The sequence below is a fragment of the Pongo pygmaeus genome, chromosome 11 (genome assembly GCF_028885625.2).
Source record: "Pongo pygmaeus isolate AG05252 chromosome 11, NHGRI_mPonPyg2-v2.0_pri, whole genome shotgun sequence".
Classification (NCBI taxonomy): domain Eukaryota; kingdom Metazoa; phylum Chordata; class Mammalia; order Primates; family Hominidae; genus Pongo; species Pongo pygmaeus.
In genome coordinates, this window is record NC_072384.2 from 79,241,409 (window position 1) to 79,258,234 (window position 16,826).

Consider the following 16,826-nt stretch of genomic DNA (forward strand, 5'->3'; position numbering starts at 1 on the left):
TAAAACCAGGCAAAGTAATTTATTCTGTTAGGATAGTGACTTTCCTTATAGAAAGGATGGGATGAGGTGGAGGGTGAGATGACTAAAACAGGGCATTCAGAGTGTCTTCCCGGATGCCAGAAATGTTCTTTCCTTGATCTGGGGGCCAGCTACACATGTATGCTATATTTGTGTACATTCATTCAACTGCACACTTATGTGCACTTTTCTGTATGTTATAAATGAGCAGAATTTTTAAAAAATGCAGTCAATGCTATTAATTCTAATAAAATGTTTTGACAAACATAGGCAAAATTTCCCAATAAGAATACCTTCAAATACTGTCAAGTTTGTATAGTTTTAGGATGACGATGATGCTTTTTGAGTTCTTTTTTTTCCACTGCCAGCTTGATTTTTTGCTCAAAATGATTTGTGAGCAAATAAAATTTCTCTTTAATGCTGATGCTTCCTTGCTGAATTTAGGAAGTGAATAGGGGAGACTAACACAGACTCTAGTGATGCCAAAGAGAAAAACGTATATCTAGAACTCTGAGTCTATAAAATCTAACAATTGGCAGTTACGCACCTGAATTTCCCTTAGGGAAGCTCAGGGTTCTCCCTAAAGAGGTCTGACAGCAGCCACCATGGCAGCAGCCTGGCAGAATGTTACATTTAAAAATAAATCCTTTTGAGCATTGCACTGAAGGTGATAAGCAATAATGAAGTGCCGCATCAAAAAACATCAGAGAAGCCGCATCAGGAGGGATTTAAAGCCACAATGTCCTTTGGGTTTTGTAGTAATACGCCAGCTTTTATACAAAACGATGAATCTTTCACCGAGATGCAACAGATGGCTTTTCAGATGCTGTGGCAATAGAACATGTACAGCCAAGTGGTGATTCATTTATACCTGAATATCTTGCCCACTTGGATTTCTTACATTTAAGTGTTGTTAAAAAAATGGATAAGATTTATTTGCTATACTGTACAAACTATAGTTTGGTCAAATGTGACATATTTCACTGGCTGCAATTCTTTCTCAAAGCAGCGTTGAAAAGTATGAGAATTTAAGAATTTAAATAAATTTATGGGGGTTAAAACTGAATTTAAAATATTTTTCCTTTATCGTAGTTTCTCAGCTTATAACCCAATAGTATTAAGCATGATCATGCAAAAAAAGGAAATTGAAAGAAGAAAAAACGGTATTCTAACAAATGCTTTCTCAAGTTTTCTGCAATAATTTTTAAACACCTGACTTATCAAAAGGGAATGTCATGTGCTTAGTTTCTAAATTACTAAGTCTTTGGAGAAGCCAAAATTATCTCCAGACAGGGCTTTACTAAAATTGTCTGAGGTCGAGAACGAATTGGGAGGTCACAGCGCCTGATGAAATTTACTGGCAAAAAGACGTGGGGCGATGGTCCTGAGCTACATTTGCCTGGTGACTCTCCTCAATGGCATTAAGACCCTTTCTTGAAGTCTGAAGCCTCTTTCTATTACAAACAGAGGAACTATGTGTTGTCTCTGATGCTGATGCTTCCTTGCTGAATTTAGGAGGTGAATAGGGGAGACTAACACAGACCCTAGTGATGCCAAAAAGAAAAATGTATATCTAGAACTCTGAGTCTATAAAATCTAACAATTGGCAGTTAAGATGGCAGTCTATAGCATGATAAAGACCTAATGGCAGTGCAGAACTATCATTTATTTTGGAAACCTCCCTAAAAAATACAATTTTTCCCAGGAAAAGTGTAACAATGTTACTCAAGTCACTGAATAGTTCTAAAAGAATTATATTTGATACAATTTTAGAGGTAAGCATAATTTAGGAATCTACCCTTCATTTTGTATAACAAAAATGGGATTTGGAGAGCTTAATCTACCATGGTACCTGACTGATGCTAGAACCAAACCTAGAGCTCCGTGCCCATGAACACTGTTTTGAATATTTAAGTCTGTACAATCAAAGATGTACAAGAATCTTATATTGTCATCATTACCTTCTTTACAAATTCAAGATTAGCATTTGGTGTGTTTTCTTTTTCAATTTTGACTGAAATTTTAAAGAGAGTATTCATTTAATTAAATGAGATTTTAATTTTACTGTTTTATCAACATGATTAATGGGAGAAATTCAATGAAAGAAAAGCCAGTGTGGCCAAAAGCCAACATTTCTTTCCAATTTATAAAGTAGCACAAGATTGATTATAACAGTTCATTTTATTTTATTATATATATAAAACATATACGTATATAACACATATATACGTATATGTTTTAGATTCATAGGGTACATGTATAGGTTTATATAATGTGTATATTGTATGATGCTGAGGTTTGGGCTGCTAATGATCCTGTTGCCCAAGTAATGAACATAGTACCTGATAGGCTTTCAACCCTTGCCCCTCTCACTCCCTCCCTGCTTTTGGAATCCCCAGTATAATGCCTCATTTTAATACTTCTTTTAATATTCCCAATGGGGAAAAAAAGAGATGAACAAAGCTCATTACAACTATGCTTTAACCATACTGTTTGGATCAATATAACTAATTTAAATAGCCTCATGGTAGGAGGCACACTCACATTTGTGTTGTTGGTTTTTATACCGAAGTACTTTCAGAATCACAACGACAAAAATGCTATCTGAGAAGACACATTTTTTCAAGTAATGGCAACTGACCTTCTATTTGAGATCAAAGCAGCAGGCCTATTTAGACCTCTGGCTCTGTCTTTAGGCCTCTCCTCTGCAGTTCACACTAAGAGCCAGGCTAAAGGGATCTGGATACAGCAACTCTGAGGTCAGTGCACCCAGCTGCTGCTATAAATTCTAGCTCTAGGGCACAAAATGTTTTTTCTCCTAGTTTCAGAGAATTTCAGTTCCTGCTTTCAATGTCTAGGCTGTGGTATTTAAGAAACAAAAGGAGGGAAAAGAAAAGAATAGTGGTTTATACAAATTATCCTTTGTAAAAGGATATTTCCCCCACCCCAAGCTTGTTCAATTTGAGAAAACAGAGTTAATATTTGCTCTGCTAGTGCTTTCTACTCCCACTTTGGCAGAGAAAAAAGGTTTCTTTAGCTTAAATTTTAACCAAACACTTCATAGCTATTCAAAAGTAGGTGCCCATGTTAAAAATAACAACAAAAAGTAATAAAATCCCAGAAAGCACAACTTGGGAATAAATAGAAACAGTAAAATCTGCTCTAAACCCTTTTTGCATATGTATCCCAAGGCCACCAGAATTACAATGCACTATAGAGTGTTCATAAAAAATTCTAGTAAAGTATGATAGTCATGATGGCCATCATAGAAAAGGCCACTCTTGGTCCTCCATCAGCAAATAAGCCATTCTCACCCAGGAGCGGCAGAGATGGCTTCCACCTGGCAGCCAAGGTTGCTGTGCAAACAGCATGAAAGCCCCTGTTCCATCCTTATGGAAACCTGGTATGGGGTGCCTGATCTGGCCATGCCAAGGCCAGAGTGAGCAGAGACTGTGAGTATGGGGTAAAATTGGAGCTACAATGGGAAAAGTGGTGAGGGATGATCTGGAGAAGGAAGAAAGAGCAGTGAGTTTGGCTTAGTTTTGCAAAGTGGATTAGAATTAGTATGAATTTCTTGTTAGAAATTTCCTAATATCTTACTCCCAAAATGATTTTCTTCCCTTTCGCCTCTTCATTGTATGACAGAAATCTGTATAAAATGAAGTAGAGTAGAGCAAAAACTGCATGAGCAGGAACAACCTAGTGAAGCAGGGCATCTGAGTTCTTCAAACACTCCTGTGGGTGACTGGAAGACAATGTGAGCTCACCCTTTTCCTGAGAAACATGGAGTGTTCTGTGACCCAGGGAATGCTTGTACTCTAAAAGGTCTCTAGTGGGTATTTAACAGATTGGGCCAATAGTTGGCCTGGCTTCTTGAAACTCTGCCATTGTCCTGACATCCTAGAAACTGATGCTACTTGCTTCAGTCAGGTAGCCAGCTTCTGGGGCACTAGCAATGTGCAAAACATCTCCAATGAACACCCAGGTATTTTCTGCACATGAAGGCCCTCATCATAAATGACTGCCCCGGCCCTGTGCATCACGTTACTCTTGTACTATTATACTGACCTTGTACCAGACTTTCTTATATGAAATTTCTTTTTATTTTTTAACATAGTCATCAAAATTTTTACTTTACAACTTGACTGTCAGGTTCTTTTCTAAAAATCATATAAAATTTATGGTGTACAATGTGATATTTTGATGCATATATATATATACATATATATATATATAGTGAAGTGATCACTATAGTAAAGCAATTTGACACATCCATTATCTCACACGGTTACTTGTGTGTGTGGTAAGAGTACCTAAAATCCACTCTTAGAAATTTTCTAACATACAAAATAATATTAACTACTGTCCTCATGCTGTACCTTAGATCTCTAGATATAGTCATCCTACATAATTACAACTTTCTACCTTTTGCCAATATTGGCCTACATCTCCCCATATTCCCCTCTCTCCCACAGTCTGACAGCCACCTTTCTATTCTCTGTTTCTATATATTTGACATTTTTAAAAAGTCTACATATAAGAGAGATCATGCAGTATTTTTTTTTCTGGCTTATTTCATTTAACGTAATGTCTTCCAGTCCCATCCATGTTGTTGCAAATGGTAGGATCTTCTTTTTAAAATCTGAATAATATTCTTTATATGGAATTTCATTTTGACTCCCCAAATAATTCCCTCCTATCCCAGCAATGAACACCAAAAGTCAAGGCCATAATGACTTTTTCATAAGAAGTCCCACTGAAAGTAGAGCATTTCTTCACAGCACTCATTATTTTCCTTTTCAATGATTTGCTTTATAAAGAAACAAAGGAATGGAAATATTTTCTTTTAAAACATTTGTTTTAACTATTGGTCTCTTCTGAACTTCAAACAGACTGTTAATTCCCTTGGCTTTAAAAGACACCAAAGGAAAGTAAACAATTCACAAAAATGGACCTAGTGCTCAATGTATTTAACTTGAGGAAGCATGTTTCCAGCTAAAAGAAATGCAAAAAGAATCCAAAGTTCCAAAACTGCACAATCTCTACAACTTTCCAAACTTTGATTGACTTGTATCTCTGTCTCTTTTTATCTAACACCCTCTTTCTCTAACTCTCTCTAATCACTGTTTCCATAGTCTCCCTCTTTCCCACCTGTCTTTTCTGTCTCTCTCATCTCTCCTATTTCTCTCCTGTATGTAGCATCTCTGTCTGTCTCTCTCTGTTTCTGTACATCTGTGTACCTATCTGTGTGCCTCTTTCATCTCTTTGTATTTGGCTCCCCCCATAATACTTCCAGGGAACTAGAAAGCACTCATAAAATTTGTCATTTGCCTTATTTTGCAACTACATTGTATTAGTTTTGTTTTTAATATTTGCTTCTATAAATCAAAAGATTAATAGCAAGATTATTGTAGTATCAGGACAAGTTTGTCCCTGTGACAAGATTTAACAAATTAGACCATATCTCTAGTTCTGTCTCCAGTAGTCATGTCAATTGCAACAACTGAGGATTGTTTTTATTACGTGCTCCCACGATGGTATCTGCCATACATGTGAAGGAGAGGGACAAGTTAGAAACTTGAGTGCACCATAGAATTTTACGGTATATTTTTACGGAAATTCATCACTGTGTCCTGGGTTATACAAATACTATACCATTTCATTGGACAGCACAAGATGCTTTTACATATATTAAATAGCTTTTTACATACATTTTACGCACACCACCATAAGTAGTTTTCTAAACTTTACATGGCTTATGATCATCCCGTGTTTTTCTAATGAAGAAAATGATGCTTGGGATAAATAATTCTATGAAAAGCAAACATAGAAAACAAAGGCCATGATGAATATAGCACTACAAAAAATTTTCCCTAAGTCAGGTATGTAATAACTAAACTGAGCAACATTGTCTGCCAAGAGGTCACACATCAGTGTCTCAAGGGCCTTGGAAAAATTAAGCCATTTCTGGCTTTAACCTATTCATTTTTTGCAAGTCCACTGAACCCTCAGTGTTTACACCTCTAACCCATGAATAAGATAGAATAAAAGAAGTCAATGCTCTTTCAATATTTTTCAAACCACCTGAAATCCCACTGGAGACTATGAGATAACGACAACTTCCTGGTGCCAAGAGTTCTTAAGTCCTTTTCTAATAATATATTTACCCATGTTTTACAAATGGCAAAATTGAAAAAAAAAAGGTGGGGAGTAAGGTGGGGGAAACAAAAGGTGGGGAGTAAGGTGGGGGAAATAAAAGGTGGGAAGTAAGGTGAGGGAAATAAAAGGTGGGGGAAAATAAAGTGATAACATTAAAATAGAAATGAGAATTTCACAAGTACCTATTGTATACATACAAATTATACCTACTCTTATAACAGACAATACTCCCTCTTGAGGAGCTAAACTTACCTGGTTTCCAGAGAGATTTCTATGCCCAAGGGTCTAAACAAACACGAAACCATTGAGCTTTGACGTGAACTAGATGGAACATTAAAACTTGAAACGGTGCCTATCATAAAAATCATGTGACAAGAGTGCAAATCACCCACGTCACTCAATTTGATTACAGGCTACCAGCCACTATTCTGTCAATCTGAATGTGGATTCTTGGACATGTATAATCAACAGCTTAAATATACTTTCTGAAAGGAAGATAAAAAGGAGAGCGAGTTCTAACATAGTTGGATTGAACATGAATCTCATTTTTACCTAGTAGTTATTCCGACACAAACTCTGAAAGAAAGGGGAACAGTAGCTCATAAAGATTAAAGAAATGTGGGAAATCAGTTACCTCATCATTATAGTTAGTAAAGTGGCTCAATAGTACAAATGAAATACAAGCAGGCTAGGAAAATCAAGATACCATTAGACAAAGGAGTTGCGAAATTAGCAAATTCTATTTGTCTTAATTCTGATACTTTTCTCTTTTTCTGAAATTCATTTGACCTGTTTTATATTTTTGTCACATATTTCATAAGAAAGTTCCTTAAGATGTAAATGTGGGTCAGTTAGCAGTGCTTACCTTTGTTTTTAAGGTTACAGTCCACGTTCACGTCTGCATTTGAGCATTGTACGAGATGTTACATTTAAAAGTAAATAATTCCATCATCTCAACCTGGTGCTCCTGTGAAATGTGGTGCTAGGAAACAGCCGGCAGGCAGTGCTTCTGCACAAATCATACGTCCTGTAATTGCCGCTTAGCTCTGATTACTATTGAGGATCGTGTTTGCAACTTGATTCCAGGGAGAGGACAGAAAACCTTCTGATGACACAGAACCAAATATATCCTAAAAGACTGACAAGTGGCTTTCTTTCACGTAATTTTTCTGAGTATCTCCCAGCTACTCAAAAACTACCACTCTGTCATAGTAAAATGGAAATAAAGCAAACTGACACCCACATCTCCCTCCTAACAAAGGAATTCAATTATCTCAAAATATCTACTTATCATAACAGTTTGGAATTTTCAGTATCACTTATATGTCAAGGGATTATTCCCCCTCAGGTGGGCAACTAAATCTTTTAAAATTGCTTTTTATTTCAAAAAGAATGTGTTCTCACAACGAACTTTATTTATATTGTGTTAGACTAGAATAATTTATTTGCATTCTATTAGGCCTGAAGAATTTGTTTCCTTTCCCATGGATTTTTAGGTTTTAAATAAAGATTCATATAGTTCAAAAAGACTAGAGCAGATGTCAATTTGATGTTGATAAAATTAATAGGGATGTGTATGCATCTCAACTCAAAAACCTAATTTCAGTTATATAGGGTATTATGGTAAAATTGAAGTTATACATGCTTGGAACTAAAATGATTTATTATTTGCTCTCATATTTAATTAATTTAACTTTGCATCTAGTGGCATCTGACCATGTTGTCAGAATAAAACATCTGATATATCCATGTTACACAGTGTGGCTATGACTGAATGGTTGTTTTGCTTATGCTAAGCTGATTGTCATTGATACTGATGAGTTAGCTTAGTGGGCATTTGAATGAATAAAAGAAACTTGAAATGACTGATGCTTGCAAATGTCAGGAAGGATTTTGCACCTTTGGTTGGGCAACTTAGCACATTTGCTAACCACAGCCAACACTTTAGTGACGTACAGAAAAAATTATATTTATCCAAGTTCTGAGATTTAGTATATCTGCTTATGTCAGATTTGCACAGTAACTATCAGGGACAGGTAAACCTAAGTGAATAATTAGATGCAGCAGAGAAAATGGTAATTATAAAACCAGCTCTTAGAAATGGTACATTTTTTCCAGTCTCAATCATCTAAGTTATGAATAATAACAAAAGACTATTCTAAATGAAACATAGTATGCTAGCTCTATACTTATTTCCCCCCAAATAACAATTGGGCACTCCTTATGATTACAGTATAATTATAGTCATGGCTGTGGTTTTCACTTAAAAAAAAGTCGTCATCTATGATAGCTCTCCCCTAAGAAACCTCTGCTCTGTAGAGATTATGCTGATGGCCTCTTCAAAATATTTTTCTTTCATGAAGAAGTATTTCATTCTTTCTTACCTGCTGTTGAATCATGAGTGATTCTTGGAGTATTTTTTCTAGAACATTTCCAGGTCTGGAATACTAGTGCATCCTTGAACTCCCAAGCTCTTTATTTGTGCGTCTCACATATTTTTAGTTTAGTTCAGTAGTACACAAAGTGTGGTCCTCAGACCAGCAGCATCAGCATCACCTGAGGACTTGTTAGAAAAGCAAATTCTGAGGCCTCACTCCAGATCTACAGAATCATAAACACTGGGGATGGGGCCCAGTAATCTGTGTTTTAGCCGGCCCCCTACATGACCTGAAACATGCTGATGTTTGAGAACCACTGGTCCATAGTGCAGGTATGTACTAAGACCAGTGGGAGAATGGGATAAGGAACACTTAAGCCTCTATGGGGAAAACTACAGGAGAGACAGAGGCTCCACAGAGAGGTGACATTTAAGTGGTTATCTAAAAGATGAGAAGAGCTTGGATGGATCCAAAGGAGGCACCAGGCATCTCTTACCTAGCTAAGTCATCACCTTTAGTTAGTTAATGCAGCCTGCCCTCTCTATAAGACCTTACCCTATCAATCACTATCTTCCTTTAGTCAGTCCATTCTTAAGGAAACAAAACTTGCTTCATTCTTGTTAGCCTCTTAGTCTAACAACTATTTGCTCTTACCTTTTAACTTCTTTTAGAGTAGCCTACCTTTCCTTTATTTTTTACTATCCCCTCACTTCATAAACACTGTAATCTGGCTTATGATTTCTCCAGCAAAATAAAACTAGGGCTCTGAAGGCCTCTATCAGTCCTCCTTGACCTCTCTACCATTGGTAGAGTATAATCCCATTTCTAAATCACCTCTTTTCCAAGCTCACCTTTTGTATTTCTAACCTTAACTTTTGCATTTTCCCTCCCACCTGTATCCCATTGGCACCTCAAGCTCAACTTGTATAAAATTAAACTACTTATCCCAGCCTCCCTGCCCCTATCCCCTCACCTCACTCCCTAAAGGATATTTCTTCTCTGCTGGTCTTTACTTCCTTACATGCAGACTCTAAAACTTGAAGCTGTATTTGACTTCTCCCTCTTCCTTGTGCCTGAATCCAGTTAGAAAGCTTTATGACATCTGTCACCTCCTTTCCTTTTTCATACCCATTGACATTACCTTCATTTAGGTCCTCATTAGCTGTTCACAAGCATAATTCCTTAATCATTGTATTCACCTTGTAGTCAAATGAATTCTTAAGAAGAACAGCTCAAATCAATCATTATCCTACTCAAACATCTCCTGTGGCTTCCCTCAGTGGGTTACAGGCTCTGTAATACTATGCACCTGTCTAAATCTCTACTCGGCTACTTACCAGCTGGGAAACCTTACATAAATTAATTGACTTAGCCCCAATTTTCTCATATCTCATGAGGAGCTCTGAAGGAAATAATACATGTAAATTCTTTTTTTTAAAAAAAAAACAATAAGGAATGTTTTATTTTTAATCTCGTTTCATCTTGTAACATGTTCATCTGATAATATCATTTTAACTACAACAGGGTGTTAATGAGACCACACCCAGCAATATGAAATTACTAGAATTGTCTTCATAGAAAGAAGATAGGGCATTTCCTATAAATCCCTGAAGTAAATATATGAACAAATATTATTTAGGCAAAAATGTACACTGGAATATTTTCCTTCTACATTTTCTTACGATGGTGGCTAGAACACTGAAGGGTTTAGTGAATGGTGAGCATTATTATTACCATCGCCATAGAATCCAATTCAAATGCCGCAGTTCAGTATCCAACACCATCCTCAAACTTAAATGAAAACTGTTTCCTCACACTTTATAAGATTTATTAAACCAAATTCTCTCTCAAGGGACAGGCCCCACATCTTATTTGTCTTTTTGTCTCTGGCCCCTTAGGCAGTGCCTTACACTTGGTAGTTGCTCCAGAAATGTTCAGTGCATGAAGCACTAGCTGGTTCTTGTATATACACACTTTCTGAGTTCTATCACTTTTTTCATGCCATCTTGCCTCCCAGGATGCTCTTCCCTTTTTGTCTCCTTTAAATTCTCTCCATTTTCAAGTGACACTTTAAATGTCATCTCTTCCACGAAGCCTTCCCTCTTTTTTCAGAAGAAAGCATTTTGATGTCCTCCGAACCTGCAACGCATTTTATTTACATCTCCATTACAGTACTTAAGACTGTTGATAACCTGCAATGCATTTTATTTACATCTTCATTACAGTACTTAAGACTGTTGATTGTGTATTACTTGTGCATGTGTCTTCTTCCCCAAAGAGCTCTAAGCTCTTCTGGCTTAGAGACCAGACTTAATTTACTGCTGTTTGTCTAGGGCCCTGCCCAGAGAAGGCACTTAATGAATGTGTTGAGTGAATGTAGGCATAAGGGAATAGCATCTGTGTTTTTAATATAAGAACTGTGCTGCTGCATACTACCTGATTAAAGGTTTTATTGCTCATTGATAATTATGATCATCTTCAAAGAGTACATGGATTATGAGAACTACAGAAACAAGTTTAAGACCTCTTATAAATGAAGTATGTTCCTAATTTTGGCTTAAAGTCAGTACTCTAGAATCCAGAAGCATTTTTCATGGAAATAATAATTCCTGGGATAGTCCTCAAAAGCTTAATTGACCTGCAGGACAGCTGTGTAAGATATAGCATTGCATTAGCAATAGCACCTCAATGCCAACCTTACTATAAGGGGTCTTGAAAAGGAGTCAATAGCCTATGAGTGTTTATGAAGATACTCAGTCTTCCTTGCAAAACATAAAGCCATGACTTTTGTTTTCTTTTTTATATTTTAAGACATACTCAGAAAGCCATAACCTGAAGCCAACTTGGTTGTGTATTCGAATGGTTACTTTTCATCGCCAGGATGAACGTGACCTGGTTAAAGAATTAATTTATAACTGTTGATTATAAATTTAAATGTAGAAAATGGAAGTCCTCTATAAAGTCCACATATTTGAATTTTTAGAACTCAGAAATAATTTTCTTTTTAATTTACAATTCTAAATTATAGTTTTCATGTCTTCACGTCTTCACTTTGAATCAATTTTAAATGGACTATGGCTTCTGATTCTTCAGCTTCAGTTCCTTCATCCGAATCCCCCTGACAAACGCATAATGACTTGTTGACAAATTTTTAATTACATTCATTGGGGAGAGGAACTGTTATTTTAGAGTAACTCTTGAGTAAGTATATAATCTTTTTTTTTTTTTTTTTGAGACGGGGTCTCGCTCTGTCACCCAGGCTGGAGTGGTGCGATATTGGCTCACTGCAACCTCCACCTCCTGGGTTCAAGTGATTCTCCCTGCTTCCGCCTCCCGAGTAGCTGAGATTACAGGCGCCAGCCACCACACCTGGCTAATTTTGTATTTTTAGTTGAGACAGGGTTTCGCCATGTTGGCCAGGCTGGTCTCGAACTCCTGACCTCAAGTGATCCACCTGCCTTGGCCTCCCAAATTGCTAGGATTACAGGCATTGAGCCACCGTGCCAGGCCCATAATCTTTTTTAATGAAAAAATTATGGCCCTTCTAGTCATCTGAATTGCAATTTCGGATTTTCACAAGTTTACTTATTTAAAGCAGCAGGCAAACCTAGAAACCAGCTATCTGTGGGGGAAAAACAAAAAACATATTTTCACTGTTACTTTTGCTTCCACCATCACTGAGCAAGACATTATGGTAAATTGGAAAGTGGGTTCACTGGTCCTAAAGGTGCTTTTCTATTTAGAGAACAAAAATAATATATCCAAAACAATTAGAAACTAATACAAAGACACATAAAATTTAATGTAAATTAGTGGCACAGATATAGAAGTGGTACAGGACAGATCATAACATCCACAGGGCAGGAAGCTTTGTTTCATTCACTAATGTATTCTAAGCACCAGGAATAATGCCTTGCACATATTGTCAGCTCAAAAGCCACTGCAATCAAAGGAGAGACAAAAGTGGGCTAGAAGAGCTGGAGAAAGTTTCACTGTGAAGGCAGGACTTGAGCAAGACCTTAAAATATGTGATTCTTTGATTCCTCCTTAGCTTCCACCTACATCCAGACTATTGGCAAGTCCTGTTGTCTCCACCTCCAACATAGGCTGCAAATCTTCCTGCTTCCGTCCATGTCACTGTCACGTACTAGTCTGAGACACCAACATTTGTCTGGACTACAGCTAATGGCTCTTTAGGGATCTTTCTGGGACCACTTACGGTCTCCGACATTTGGTTCTCACACAGCAGCCAAGCAAACTGTTTAAAAATACAAATCTGATCATGTCACTCCAGTGGAACAGCTTCCCACAGCACCTGGAATAAAATCAAACCCCTTGCTATGGCCTGCAGTCACCACATGTTTAATTAAGCCCCTGCCTGCTCCAAAACCTCACCGAGTACTGCCTCTCTTCCCCCAGCCCCCAAGATCTAAGCGTCCTTCCTCTCTCTTTCCCAAACACATCACATTCACTCTATCTCAGGCTTTTGCCTCCGCTGTTCCCTCAGCATGAAATTCCCTGCTCCCATTTCAGTTGTGCCTCAGCTCAGTTATCATCTCAGTGAGCCCCTCCCTCTATTACCCTGCTCGGTTTATTTACTTCTTGGCACTTATTTGTCTCTAAAATGATTATGTTTTACTTGTTTACTTGTTCATTATCTCCTGTTACTAAAATATAATCTCCACAGGGATAAAAACTATATTCCCAGTTTCTAGAGCAGGGCCAGGCCTATGGTAGGTACACAATACATATTTTGAATGAATGAATGACCACAATTTTCCAGCATTTTCAAATGTGAAAATACAATTTTAGCATCAAATGGTTTCAAGGACTTCTCACATAGTATTAGTGTTATTTTTTCCCTCAGTATTCACTGATCATATTCAAAGCTGTTATGAAGTTAGCAACATTTAATGTACGGTGGTATTTCATTATCACAGTAGGGCTGACATACATTTGGCAAAAATATGTTGGGTATGTGTGAGAAATGGTATTTATTCAATCTGTCAAATTGAAATCTATCAAACTTAGTACACATTTCCATTTACAGGTACATGAGGATCCTCAGCCCACAGATGTCAGTGAAGCCATTAATTGATACTCAGATTTGATATAAGAGGACAGAAGGAATGGCAGAGGTCTTAGTTAGAGCTTTCTTAAGACCAATATGAGAATAAATTCTGTTTAAACACTTATCCTAAACTGAGGATAAACTAACTTATTTTTTAAACCATCTAACACCTAGAGTTTATTAGTCATCTTTATTCATTTGTATAACAATGTCTAACACTTACATAACATTTATTATGCACCAACACTGTTCTATACACTTATGTATATTAATTCACCCAATTTTCAAATTAACACAGTAAAGGAAGAACTTGCTATTACCTGCATTCTCTAGATGAGGAAACAGGGCACAGAAAGACAAAATATCTTCCCCAAGATCCTGAAGCAGGCAAGCGTCAGAGCTGGGGTTCAAACACACGTAGTTTGGCTCTAGAGTCCATACTTTTGCCACTATGTTATGCTGCCTTGCTGATATAAGGAGGTATCATTTCTACACTAGTAAAATATCTTTTGCACCATCCATAGCATATAAGAAAAATTGCTTATCAGGTGTCAGTTATTCCTAAATATGCGTATTTTACTTTTAAACATTCTTAAGTAATATCTTCCTGATTACTGCCAAATAAAGCTCTGAAATACTTCACAGCAAGTAACTTTATGAAGCAGTTCTATATCATGTGGGAAATCATGAGGAAAATCTAAATAAAATACCAAATCTCACGGTGCCTTCAATATCACTGTGAAAACAGCATAATTTTCTAGGACATGTTGTGAAGGCTGAGGTGATAAGACAGCATATCTTAAAATAACTTGAAACCAAATATGTATTTGTGAGCATATTCCCAAATCACCACAAATGTTTTGTTTTGACAGGTTAGAACATGACACAGAACTCACCTTACTATATAAGGTCTTTAAGTGCGCAAAGCGCAGTGCTTTCTGCACAGTATTGGGTCAAGCTGTTTATGAAGAAAGGTCAATATTGGCTTATAGCACCAAGGCTATAGATACAGTCCAAGAAAGAATTCCAATAAGACTTAGGTTGTTCTGCCATTCATATAAGGCCCTTCATTTATTTCCTCATTTAGTCCCTCCTTTTTGAAGGGATTATCTGTCTTATGAAACGTGAATGAGTCAAGGAGGAGTTGAGTATCCTGAACATAGTTATGCAACATGACCCCTATGTAATAAATCTTCCTAGAAGCAGGTCTTTTCCAAATGGGGCCTGTCTTCACTATTCTCATGTGATACTTGGCAAATGAGGTATTCTGAGTCTGACTGGACACTTCTCTGCTCCTCAGCTGACAACTCTTTAACACAGATGTCAGCCGGAAAACTTTACTGGGGCACGTAGGGGATCAGAACTTTTGAATCATATCCAGCCAAGAGAGTCCATCATCTCTCAGCTCTCTGCTGCCCGGCCCCATCCCAACACCAACATACCACTCCTGCAAGTCCTCCCAGCTCTGATGACACAGAACATGGGAGGGGAAAAGGATGGGCTCTCAACATGAAGCTGGTTCCTTTGTGAGTTCACTAAGGCAGAAAAATCTGTACATTTCTGTGATCTATTCTTTAATAAAAATTTGGGGGCTTGGGAATAAATGTGAAGGAACTTAGGGCCTTTTATCATAGTGTATGTAGCCTTAGAGCCAGACCCCAGTTCAAATTTTGCTTTTACCATTTAATAGTGAAAAGACTTTGGAGAAGTGCTTATTCTCTGAGCCTCAATTTTCTCGTCAGAAATAATACCTGTCTTTTTTAGATTTGGAAGGGGAAGGACACTTATACAATGCTTAACACAGTGTCTGGCATAGTGTGCATTCAATAAATGTTAGTTCTCTCTTTGTTTCTCTGATTCTGAAGAGAGTTATTTGGAGGCTGGCATTTAGAAATGCCTATAATATCCTCAACATATTCCATTTTTATTGGTTTTCTCTTTATTTTGGCTTTATGCCAGGGCTTCTTAAATTAGGATCCATGGACCACCCCCTCTCCAGGAATTGTATGCAAATATTTGCAACCATGCTCATTTCTCAGAGAGAGGAATCAGAGTTAATCAATTCACAAGGGATTCTGTGATTCAAAGGGATTAAAAATGTCTGCATATGTTTCTGAAAAGTTGCAGGCAAACCGAATATCTTTTTTTAAATCAAATTTTATTTTTAATGTACTAGAAAAGCCTGTGAGTAAAAGGGACTCTACAATGAATCTTTCTATAAAGCAAATACTTGTTTCATAAACTGCATATTTAATCCAGGTTTTTTCAGTTTTTGCACACTACATTTGATTAAAGTAGAATATATAGCGGTATTACATGCATAGTAGCTAACTTCCATGAACAATTTAAACACAGCTTGTGGGGTCAAGTTCAAGTTCAGTGTACACTGAAAGAGAAAGAACTCCAGAAAGTCCTTGCTCTTAATTGGACAAAGTCTTTGTTATCCTCTGCTCCAAACATCTCATTTTATGGAGGAAGAAATTGAGGTTCTGAGAGGTTATGTGACTTGCCCAAGGTCATTACAATAGTTATGGACAATGAGGAATAACAGCTGTAAAAATAATGACACTGATTATGATGATGATGATGACAGCACTGTGATCTATTGAGCATTTACTTAAGCTAAGCCTTTTAAAGACTCTAACCTCACGTACTTTCACTACAAGCCTGAAGGAAGATTACCTCTATTCAGTAGATGAGGCACTCTGCCCAGGGCTCCCCTAGCCAGCAAAGGGACAACTTAGAACAAAATCCAGCTCACAACTCATATCCCTGTTTTGGCTTTCCACATTGTACTCTTAATCAGTACTTGAAACTGCTTCCCAGAACACAACAGAACAGAGAGTCATCTGGTCTTGAAATACAAATAATTAAAAGGTTAGTTAGGAAAGATTCAGTTACAACCTTTAAGTTCTATTCATATTTTCAGATGGGGTTTCACAAATACAATATTAGACAGTTCTTGCTAATGCTACACTTTCACAAATATACACTAGGAGTACAATCTCTAGAACAAATCCAGATCATCTCCTACTTGTAGTAGGGCTCTTAGACACAACCCTCCTCTGGCCATATTCCTACCCAGTTCGTAGGCCAAAGGGATCGGCCCACATTGTCTATGCCTTCCCCACCCCTCCTTCTAGACCACATCCTGGGCTCCTGGGATTCTGTAAGTCGATGCCCTAATGGCCCTCTGACTA

At 37.3% G+C, this 16,826-nt stretch overlaps 1 protein-coding gene across 7 annotated transcripts in view; it reads right to left on the reverse strand.

Annotated features, from left to right (window-relative positions):
* The window catches only part of ZNF385B (zinc finger protein 385B), a 430,199-nt gene that overhangs the window by 116,579 nt on the left and 296,794 nt on the right, over positions 1-16,826 (reverse strand). Inside the window, exon 1 of one of the 7 annotated variants that reach the window (XM_054477898.2) lies at positions 7,043-7,211. The exons of 5 other annotated variants lie outside the window; for them this stretch is intronic. The gene's annotated coding sequence lies outside the window, so the exon portion shown is untranslated. Of the gene's footprint in view, positions 1-6,429; positions 6,476-7,042; positions 7,212-16,826 lie in introns of those variants that run through there. One more of the 7 variants, XM_063647665.1, reaches the window with a different exon arrangement.